This window comes from Alligator sinensis, unplaced genomic scaffold (genome assembly GCF_000455745.1).
Source record: "Alligator sinensis unplaced genomic scaffold, ASM45574v1 scaffold628_2, whole genome shotgun sequence".
NCBI lineage: Eukaryota > Metazoa > Chordata > Crocodylia > Alligatoridae > Alligator > Alligator sinensis.
Window position 1 is genome coordinate 1726377 of NW_005841833.1, and position 10863 is coordinate 1737239.

Sequence of the window (10863 nt, forward strand, 5' to 3'; positions counted from 1 at the left end):
TTGCATTGAGTTTAGCAGTGCAGCAGCGTTTCAGTACATTTTGTAATAATACTTAAAGGACACCAGAATAATGTTGGGGGAGGAAACTGGTTTATGGGGGTGAGGATAGAATAGAAATAATGGCAGTAGCTGTACTTAGAGCAGAGCTATTGTTCTTGACCACATCTAGTAATAATATGTTGCTTAAGCAGGGGCTTATTTCATTTTAGCAGTAGTGGAGTTGACTCATTGTAAATCCCTAATAACATTTTTCTGTAATGTACAGTTTGTAATAGTCTCATCAATTTCTGATCGGGGTGTTTTTAAATTTAAGTTTCAGCTTAGAGGAAACTTAAGAGTCAGGTGACTTGGAATTTGGCTCTTATGTATCTGACTTGCACTGGGAAGGATAAAGAGGCCTTACATCTAATGTTCAGTTTCTGATTTAAAAACCAAGCTGATCTCTACTCTCTTATTTGTGGGGAAGAACTTTATGAAAATGCCACATCCATCAGAGGCACATGGCAGTATCACTGCATGTAAAGTTATTAAACTCATTAGTAATTTACCTAGAATTCTACAAACTACTGAACTTTATTTTCTGCAAGTGATCACTGCCCCAGCATCTTTCACTGATCCTGTGGAGGGGGTATATGTACCCCTACAATTAACATTTGCCATGAGACTCTACCTCTGAGCAAAAGAGACTTCCTTAACCAGAAATAGAGCTTCATGACTTTGTGTGTTCTCACTATACATCTTAATAATACGTGATGGATTCCAAAGACATTTCAAATTAAGGTGAATTGCATGTGTCCATCTATGTTGCTAATTCTTATTTGAAATCTCTGCCAGCATTAGACCTTCATCCTCTTTTGGTGCACAATTGCACTGCACCTCCTTGCCTTTCCCTTCTTGGTACAAAGTATATATATATATAAATATATAAGCTCAAACCATCTTTGATACACGTGGCAGAAATCTGGGGTGTCATGCAATAAAATGTTAATGGCTGCATTTAGCAGGATTTATACTCGCTGATTAAAAATGACAAACTGTGGAACATTGTGAATTCTGTATTTAGCTGGGGTTTTTTGTAAAAAAAGCAAAAAAAACAAAAACAAAAGAGAAAAATATTAAATAAATTAAACTGGCTACTACTTTTTTTGATTAGTTTTCTTTTGTTTTCCACTCTGATATTTAGTTCTGTTGCTGCTGATTCCAAATGACCATACTTTCAAACAATCGTTGCATGTGCTGAAGTTGGTGGTTGTTACCTGAGCTATCTTGGGACCTTTAGACTAGTGAGTTTTGGCCTAGAGTGCAGTGAGATCTTTCTTAGGGGTACCACAGGGTGCTGCATGATATATTATCACTAAGTGTGCAAACACCTTCCCATGACTCACATCATCAACCCAGAGATTTCCCATAGCAATCCACAGTGTCAAAAACCTGACCTGTTTTGACCCAAGTTTTTTGCCACAGAAAAATTGTAGTACAAAAAAACAAGCAAAAGCTAAGAGTTGGCGTTTTACAAAGGGTGCCTGGAGCCTGAGAAGGCTGAAAACCACTGCTTTTAGACTAATTTTAAAGATCATTTTGCTAGAAATGAAATAGTTTGCACTAATTTAGTCAATGAGAATGCCTCGCGCTTTTTAACACGTCTCCAAGGATCTCCAAAATGTAAACAAATATTTAATTAGCAGATTTGTAGTATGGGTCCTACTCAAAAATCATTATAAGATCCCTTCATGAGAAAACCAGGGCTGTCTGTACTGCATCTCAAGCCTCAGAAATATGTCCTTTGTTAGTGCCCTGTGCTGGCGTGCACACAGTGGTTTTGCTTTTCTTAGGGTGACAGTCTGAGACAAACCAGTCTTGTGCTATTCCCATTTGGATGAAATGCTTTAAATTTCACATCTGCTTTTTTTTTTCCTTTTTGTTGTATTGTTTTCCCAAAATCATGCCCTCGGAGATCCTCATTCTTCTGCAGTGCCAGTAATTCTCCGTGACTGATGAAGATGCCAAAACATCAAAGCCTCATTCTTCATTTTTATTGACCAGTATTTTTTTTTCTTTTGTCCGGAAGCAGGATTGGAATTATGAAAGGATTTGCCTTTCTATTTTCTAACATGAATCAGGTTCTGCTGAAAGACGTCAGCTTGGCAGCCGACAGAGCTGATGTCCTCTGCCCACACAAAAGAATGTCCTTTGGAAATCCAGATCTAGTTTTGGTCTTTCTTTTTTCTTCCTTTCCTCAAGGCCCCTGATATACATTTCTGCTGGGTTCTCGGGTCTGAAAAATTGAGAGATGTGTATCAAATCAGCCAGAGCTGCTGTTGTCCCTGTTAAATCACACACGCGAATGCAAGTTTTAATTATTCCTAGGTGAGCTTTCCCCTGCAGTAATGAATAAAAACATTGTATATTAAAAGATACGTATGAGTGAGCAACTAATTGACAAATGAGCCTGAGATTGCCACTGAATGAATAGAGAGAGGTGTCGAAGGCAGATAAATAGTGACACTTTCTATAAAATTTACTGAAGCTGCCTCTGGCCAGAAATTGCAACCAGCGGAGCAGAGGCACCTGCTTTTGCAAGGACCCCATGCCACTTTCTCAGCTGAGCTGATGGTTTCCCCACCTCCTTCCCCTGAGACTCGCTAACTCTTTAGTCGACTGGAAGTCTCTTGTTAACCCAAGTCAGCGTTTACTGAGTAAAATGTAGCAAAAATGCACAAAAACCAAAGACACAAATAAGGAGCGGAACGGCGGCATGAATTATCGTGTGTGGCTCAAAAAAGGGACATAAAGAGAATCCCTTAGCTGGACTCCTGAAGGGCACAAATGCAAGAGCCCTTTGCAGGGCCGGCCCAATCTATCCTGCGAAACCTGCGGCTGCAGGGGGTCCCGCAGCCAAGGGCCCCCTGTGTGTCCCCTCCCCGATCCCACTGCCACCGCCACCGGCTTCTTCGGCTGCTTGCCACCCCCACGCAGCCGACGCCGGCTTCTTCGTATCGGGGGCCCCAAAATATACTTTGCAGGGGGCCCCAAAAACTTGCGGGCCCACCCCGGCCCTTTGAAATGAAGATGCAAGGGGAGGCTTCAAATCTCCCTCCTAAGATGAACGAAGCAGCTGCGCTGGTTCAGGGGGAACTTCTCTCCCCGCTGCGGCTCTGCCAGCCTCACCTAACGTTTCCCTGCGCGTCCCCGGCGGGCTGCTCCCTCCTCTGTGGTGCTCCAGGTGAAGCCCCCCCCTCTTATGTCGTACATGGGGCCTCTCCTCCGTACTTCAGGGTGTCGGGACCGTGTTCGCAACCCCCCTTCGGGCTCAATGTGGCCCTGCCTGACCCCGCAGACTGGCTGTCCGCGCAAGGCCGCAGCTTTCGCACCCCCCGGAGAAGAAAAGGAGGGGAGGGGAGGGAGCCCTCGCTGCCTCTTCATGTAAACGTGCCCCCTCAGCTGCGCGAGGGCGGGACGCCGTTCCACCTTTGATCTGCACGTTCGGCGCGGCCTTCCTGGCTCCTCGCCAGCCGAACCGGGATCCTGCGCTAACGAGACTCCTTCCCCGTTGCCATAGTTTCTGCACGACGGGTCAGGGGATGGCAGCCCTCTGTCCTCCTCCGTCCCTCCTCGTGTGGCTCACGAATTAGGGAGCGTGAGGGACTGCTCCCTCCAGCTCCATCCCGAGTACCTTCCAGGTGGTGGGGAGGGAGCTCTGCCTCACGGCCGGACCCAGGCTCCCGCCGGGGCCTTTAGGGCATACGGAGGGATGAAGGGGATGGCAGCAATAGCTGCCGCCGTCCTTCGAGCCGGACCCCACGACTGGGCTCGGGGACCGCGGGCAGCTGCCCTCACCGCACCACCCAACGTGGCGGGGATGATCCTGGGCAGGCCGGGAGCTCTGCTCTAGGGCTGGTGGCCACCTTACACCACGACCTTTGGGCCGAGCCAAGAAACCCAGGGGTGCCGTGCACTGCTGCTAATGGAGCGTGCTTTCACGTGTCCCCCCGCTTCCTGAGGCAGCGCTGAGGTAACCTGGTTTCCTCTCCAAGCAGCCTCTTCATCTCTTTGCTTTTCTGGATCACTACGGGGCAGGAAGAAAGGCCAGCGGATGAGTCTGGCTGTGAGCCCGGCTTTATTTGCTGCGGGGTCAGGTCTGGGCTTTGCCGGCGGCTCCCCGCGTGATTGAGAGCCAAGCCTCTCTGCCTCCATTGCCAGCGTCTGTGGGGGTGCTGCCCGAGTCTGCCATGGCTCAGGGTGGCAAAGAGTGGCCTAGGCCTCCCGCTGGTAGGGCAGCCGTCGTAGAGGACAGGCCGGGTGTCCTCTGGATACGAAACCCAACGCCTTCTCTTGAAAAATAGAGGATATAAGGCATTGGGTTTCATATCGATAGAGGACAGAGGAGCAGAAAACCCGACTGTCCTCTATGATGGCTGCCGGGGACTTGCAGACGTGTCTCAGCCTGGCTCTGGACTCATGCCAAAAGCGCCCCTGGGTTTTGGTGGGTACCCGGGTGAGTGGCGTTGGCTAAGAAGCAGGTGGGCCTTGCCCAGGTTAATAGGATGGGCCTTTTATGATTGGGACAGACCTTTGCCTTGTCTCATCTTGTTCGACAGCAAATTGGTCGGGGCTGGGCCCATCAGTGGCCACGTGTGTGTACAGCACCCGGCGCACTGGCACAGTCTGGCACATGGTTCACTGCTATCATGCCAGCAGTCATCAGATGTGTCATTTTCAGAGCGGAAGCCTTTCATCTCAAATCATTCCTCTCCTCCCCAGAGAGGTGGAGAGCGCTCCCGCTGGTGCCTCCATTACTTTTGTGCGTGTAAAACCTTTATAGAATAGACATTAGGGCTGGAAGGGACCTGGCAAGATCATCGAGTCCAGCCCCTGGAGGAGTTTGTGACCATTTGACCCTTGGGGTACTCTGGTGAACAGGTGTTCCCCCAGATCCTGATGCACACCTCTTATATATGTATAGGCTGCCACCAGGCCCACCCTGAGCCTGCGCTTTTCCAGGCTGAAGAGTCCCATGCCTGTCAGCCTCTCTTCATAAGGCTTTCATCTTCAGACCAGTTCACCTGGCTGGGAGTGCAAAGCCATCTAGCTCGTACACAGAGAGAGCTGGTGCCTGTGTTTCGCTATGGGCTGGGGAACTCATTAAAGAGTACCTGCTCCCTGCAGTGTGAAGGAGAAGGCCCCTGGGGTGTGTGCAGGGGTTGGAGGGAGAGCACTGCTTGGATATAATGAACAAAAAGTGGGCTGTTGTGTGTCCAGTTCCTTATTCTCTCCCCAATTTGTGTGAATTTCCCCTCTTTGGGTCCCTTACTTCAGGCTGTCTGCAGACTCAGGCAGACACCATCGCATTGGCAAGGCTCAGGTCTCCTCTGGATGGTTCTCTTGACAACCAGGAGGGCCAGAAGCATACTTACCTTGAAAGTAAAACTGTGGTTCTGAATTGAGCACCTCCATGCATCATCTGGACACATTGGCTTTCATGCCAGCCAGATGGTCTTAGTGCTCCTGTGCATGTGTGCCGTTCCAGTCTGAGACCGGCAGAAGCAACCTATTTGAGGAAAGCAGGTGCGGCAGGCATGGTGCGATGAGTGTGCAGCAGGCTTGCGCTCTGCCAGTGGCCACACAACAGATCCTGGAACTGACTCAAAGCCCAGGGCTGGCTGGCAGCAAATCCCAGACTCCCTTGTCTCCTACTCAGGACCTGCCTCCCCAGAACAGACCTTGAAGGAGCAGGGAGAGGACTAACACAGGATCCTTGGGATCTCTTGCCACAACCACACAGGGCCTGCATGGAGCAATGAGTCAGAGGCAGAGCATTGACGCAGCCCAACAGCTGAGTGGTGCCAGCTAGCTACTTGCTGGGTTGGGCTGCCTCATTTGGCAGGAAGATCAAGGACTCAGGAATGGGAAGAAAACAAGAGTCCAGCCTGGAGAGCTAGAAGGGAGAGTCCTTCCGGGAGCTGATCTGGGAGGAGCTGGGAAGATTGTCCAGGGAAGCCCTGAAACGAGGGGAACTCTGGGCTCCATTAGCCTCAGTTCAACTCAGCCACTCCAGGGACAAAGGAGGAGCCCCAGAAGCGCTGCACTGGCACAGAGGGATTCATCCCATTCACTGCCAAGCCAGGCAGCTCCAGCTCGCCCCAGCAGCCTCCAGAGTCTGAGTGCCAGCAGCACAGGCCCCGTCCTGGTCTCCAGAAGGGGTAAGTTGAGATGCATCCCCTGCTCTGGGGGAGGCCTCAGCCTCTTTATTTCATAGTGATCAGGAAAGGAAAGGAGCCCCAGTGTCCCCTTCTGCTCTGGTTTCCTACTGAGGTGTGTGGGAAAAGGAGGCCCAGCCTGCTCTCCTTCCTCTGAGGACTCCAGGGGAAAGGCTGTGACATCCCAGCTGCAGGAGGCTGGGAGCAGAGGGCATGAGAGGTAGGAGGAGCGAGAGCCAGAATCTCTGCCTGGTGTTGTTAGCAGCCTGGCAGTCGTGCTCCTGGCAAGCAGGTAAGTCTCCCAGGGAAGGACTGTGAGGCCGTGCTTCTGTGGCTGGGAGCTAGGAACCCCCCAGGGCCAGGTCTCCGGTCCCTCCAGCCAAACAGGGAAGGCCAGACTTGATCTTCCTGCTCTTTCAGAAGTAAAACGACTAGGACCCTCAAGGCAGCTTTCCCTGAACCCTTTCATTCCTTCTTGATGCATTCACAGAGATGCAAAAAAGAAACCCTGGGCCCTTTTCTCTTCTTTTATGGCTCCTTCTTAAGGCAGAGCCTAGAGGACATGATCCTTGGAGACAAAGAGTCTGAATTCAGGCAGAAGGCAGGGCAGGGTGGCACCTTACAGCAGCGGTAGCCTTAGGGTTGTTGGGGCCCTGGGCAAGAGAGTAATTTTGGGGAGGCTTAATTTTGATGACCTAGAAGCAACTCGGATATTTGTTGCAAAAGTGTGGGGCCCTGGGCAGTCGTCCGGTTTGCCTTCCCCACTGCTCACAGGCTGAGTCCAGCCTTGGAGTCCATAGCCTACAAAAGTTCGTGCCTCCTTGGTCAAGTGGAAGTGCTACCCTACCCTGCCTTGTGCCCTGGGGTCACAGGTGCTGTGCAACACCCAACGCATTGTTGTCAGTCACTGGTTTGCCTCTTAATCCGAGCTGTTCTAGGTGGCTGGGCCAGGAGGGACTCAGGCAAGCAAGACAACCTGTAAGAGGGCAGGAGGGGAGAGTTGCTCCAGAGGGTTGCAAGGAGCTGCCTGAAACTGGAGGACAGGGCTATGCTGGGAAGAAGTCTATTATGGCAGGATGTTGAAATGCTCTATCCAGGTCTTCGTGAGCCTCGGTCTATCATAGTGTGTCTGGAGCCAGAGCTCCCCAGCTCTGCTGCCACCCTGTACACTGCCATGTTGTCAAACCTAACCTTTCTGTATCGCAGTTTACCACTTCTGCAAAGTGGGCGCCCAGAGACTTAATTTAATTTCTCAATCTGTAAAATGGGGGTAATGAGACAGACCTTCTTTCTCAAGTGGCTTGAGAGCTAGGGATGGAAAGCATGAGGCGAAGGCCACGTTATTATGATGGGGGCTGTTGTTTCTGAAGTGCTTTGAAATCCCTGACTGCTTGAATAGAAGGGCAAATGATTGCTATTATCATCCAGGTGATGCAACAGCATGTTGCAAAGAGGTGCAGAATATTGAGCAACCCATTGCACAATGGAAGACCTGAAGAAAAAAAACACAAGGCAAAAGCCACTTGGCGGGGAAAGCTGTTATAAATCTATGGTCTAGACAGGTAGTCAGAGAAATACCTCCTCATACGTTCTCCTCCCCTTCCAAGACCCCTTGCCCCCTCTGCCTGTCTCTCAGCTGGTTCTGTTTGGTGTATAACTAGGAAGAGTACTGAGGACACCACCTGCTCAGACACATGGTGTAGAAACTAGACTTAACAATGTAGGCGCATGGAGGAGATGCCAAGCATCCAACTCTTGGACTGAAGACAACAGGAGGGAAACGCCGTAGAATACAAGCAAGAAATAACGATACAAAATGACATAGGTTTGAGGTCCGGTAGCAGAACAGAAAGCTGTCCGAGTATAACAGAACAGGGACCCTTTGAGAGGCCGTGGTTGGATGGGAATGGTAAACCAATAAAGATAGTGCCATGATCTACAATCGTGATGACATCTAGGAATCACTGAAGTTTATCAGACAGACAATAGGCCCTCCATGTGTATTTGCCCACTAGACTTTTACAGCTCAGAAACTGTTGCACATTTACAACCAACAGGGACCATAAAAGCTTTGGAGGAGTCACCAGAGATGTGCTTTAAACAAAACCTCTAAATACATATTTACACAAGACCGTGACATGCTCTTTTACCGATGTATGTCTACCAGATGATCATCTCCTTTTGGATAGGTGTTTTTGTCTTGTATTTCAGACAGGCTGGCATTTGGGAGGCTTCCAGGTGAATGAACGGTCTGCTCAGGAGTTTGCAGATGTTTTAGATTGTGATTTGATGATATGTATTTCTAAGCCCCCAGAATCTTGGAGATAAATGTTAAACTATAAGGATCTAGGATTTGCTTCCTGTTCTAGATGGTATATGTGTCTTCACAAGTAGAGGTAATAAGAGCAAAAAATACACAATGCATTTAGTTACAAGAAATCACATATAAATGAACACACCGATGCTACGTTTTGCACAAATCAAGAGGTACGAAGACAGACAGAGATTTTGACATGTCGTCTGTAACTCCTCTCATTGGGTACTTTCATCTAAAATTAGAGCAGACAGGACCACTTTGTACTTGTCAATCACTTTTCATTTCTAGATCTCCAAGTACTTGATGTAGAGAGATCTGCCTAACGATGACAAGAATTTGACTTTATTTTAAAAGATGAGGAAACCGACACAGAGAAGTTACTCATCTGATTTCTACAGTTGCTGAATTGCCACCATCCCTAGTAAGGTTGATGGGAGCTAGAGGCATTCAGGACATTTAAATGATAAGCCCTTGAGAGCCAGGGGTCAGTGAGTTTGTGCATCTCTGTGTGCGCGTGTGTATTTGCACGGCATCTTGCACGATGAACTCTGATCCTAACTGGGCCGCTGGACAAGACCATAATAAAAATACTTCCTGCTCTGAGCCAGATCTTACACAGGAAGTGAGTGGCAGAGGTGAAAGTAACGCTCACATTTTCTGACTCCACCCCGTGCATAATTAATTTACCAGCTCCTCTCTGGTAAAGTGTTATTTGCCACATTCCAGTGAGCGTGTCACCATCCACCACCGGGAAAAGACCTTGCAGGTAAACTTTGCCGCCTTTCGCTGCGGGCTTCAACCTCGCCTCCCACACCCATAGCTCGGGCATGTTTCTTCTCCAGTCATTAGGGAGCTGTGGGATCCCATCCCACAATGAATCCACCTCTAGGGAGAACTCAGTTCAAATCGATAGGACTTTTTATCTAGGAAAGGGCTGCAGGATTGGGCTATTGCATGTTTCGTGATGGTACCTGAAGACTTGGAGGAACAGGAGTCAGAAAATACAATGAGCTGGTTCCGACAGGCTGGACATTCAGCTCTTTGGATAAATGCACTCCAGCGGACCCTAGCGTCATGTGTATCAGTGCTGAGACATGGCAGCAGGGAGCTTTGAACTCAAACTCAGTTGATGAGCTTTAGTTCAAAGCGCCCCACCACCATTTTTCAGCACGGGGGCACTAATACACCTGACACTCGGGTGCTTTTCATTAGCGCAGCTTGCTAATTAAAGTGCCCCCCCACCTCCCGGAGCACATGGGCCTAGGGCTCCCATTGGTTGTTGAAGCTGTAGTTCACACTGCTCTGGCCCTCGCTGCCATAGCCCGAGTCATGCAGGTGGAGTTTTGACAGAGAGAATGCATAGAGCATCCTCAAGATCATTGATCTGGTATCAGTTATAATGATTGGCATATGCTTTGAGGGAGTGTCCAGTGGTTAGAGCACGGTATTGGGAGCTTAGAAACCCAGGCAGTTTTGCCTGCTCTGACACACATTCTTATGCAAATTGGCAACTCGGTTTTCCCACCTGTAAAATGGGGATGATACCCACCAAAGTTGTGAAAGTGCTGTGACGTGAAAGATGTTGTAGGCCCAGTTCTGCACTGTGTGAGGCAAGGACCCCCCCTGCTCCCCTTTCAACCAGTGGATCCGGATCGCTGCTTTGGGCCAGAGGCAGGTCCCACGGAGCTTGCGATGGCTCCAGAGTCAACCCAGGATCTCAGCGACGTCCCCCCAGACAGCCACGAACCTCTCTGCTCAGAACCTGGGTGCTTTTATTTATTTTTTTAATTGGTCCCCCCTATTAATTTGGGTGGTGGGAAACACCCACTCACGAGTGTCCATTCAGAAGTGCCCCCCAGCCCAAAAAGCACTTTGCCCCACGATCCCGTCCAGCACTGTGCCTAGACTCCTGGCAGCCGGGGGCCAACTTTAGCATCGCCCCCCCCTCCTTTGCCAGAGATGATGATGATGATAATAATGGGACAAGGGAAACAAAATGACTCTTTCTGCCCGCGCCTGGCCCTGATCCCATCTTCATGTCAGCGCCTTGCTCAGGGCTCTGCCCTTGCCACCCGGCGTTATTTGACACGGTTACGAGCACACAGACGTGCCGGGGTGATGCCGCCTGAACTCTTTCTTTGGCGCGTGGCGCGTGCCCCCCCGCCCCCCCGAGGGGGCCTGGAACGTCTCCAGGGAACTCCGTGACGTGCCCCGGGCGGGCAGCGACGTCACGGGCGGAACGCGGGGGGTTCCGGGGCTTCCCCCTGCGCGGGGCGCCCCCGTGCCCGTGCCCGTGCCCGTCCCGCGCCGAGTCGGGAGGTGGGCGAGCGGCGGCGGCGGAGCGGCCTG

General features: G+C 50.3%; 1 protein-coding gene across 2 annotated transcripts in view; it reads left to right on the forward strand.

The window, feature by feature from the left end:
- The first annotated feature begins 5947 nt into the window (after positions 1-5947).
- Positions 5948-10863, forward strand: part of CDK2AP1 (cyclin dependent kinase 2 associated protein 1) — a 21246-nt gene continuing 16330 nt past the window's right edge. The window contains exon 1 of one of the 2 annotated variants that reach the window (XM_006015122.3): positions 5948-6200. The gene's annotated coding sequence lies outside the window, so the exon portion shown is untranslated. Of the gene's footprint in view, positions 6201-8152; positions 9281-10863 lie in introns of those variants that run through there. The other variant, XM_025198215.1, reaches the window with a different exon arrangement.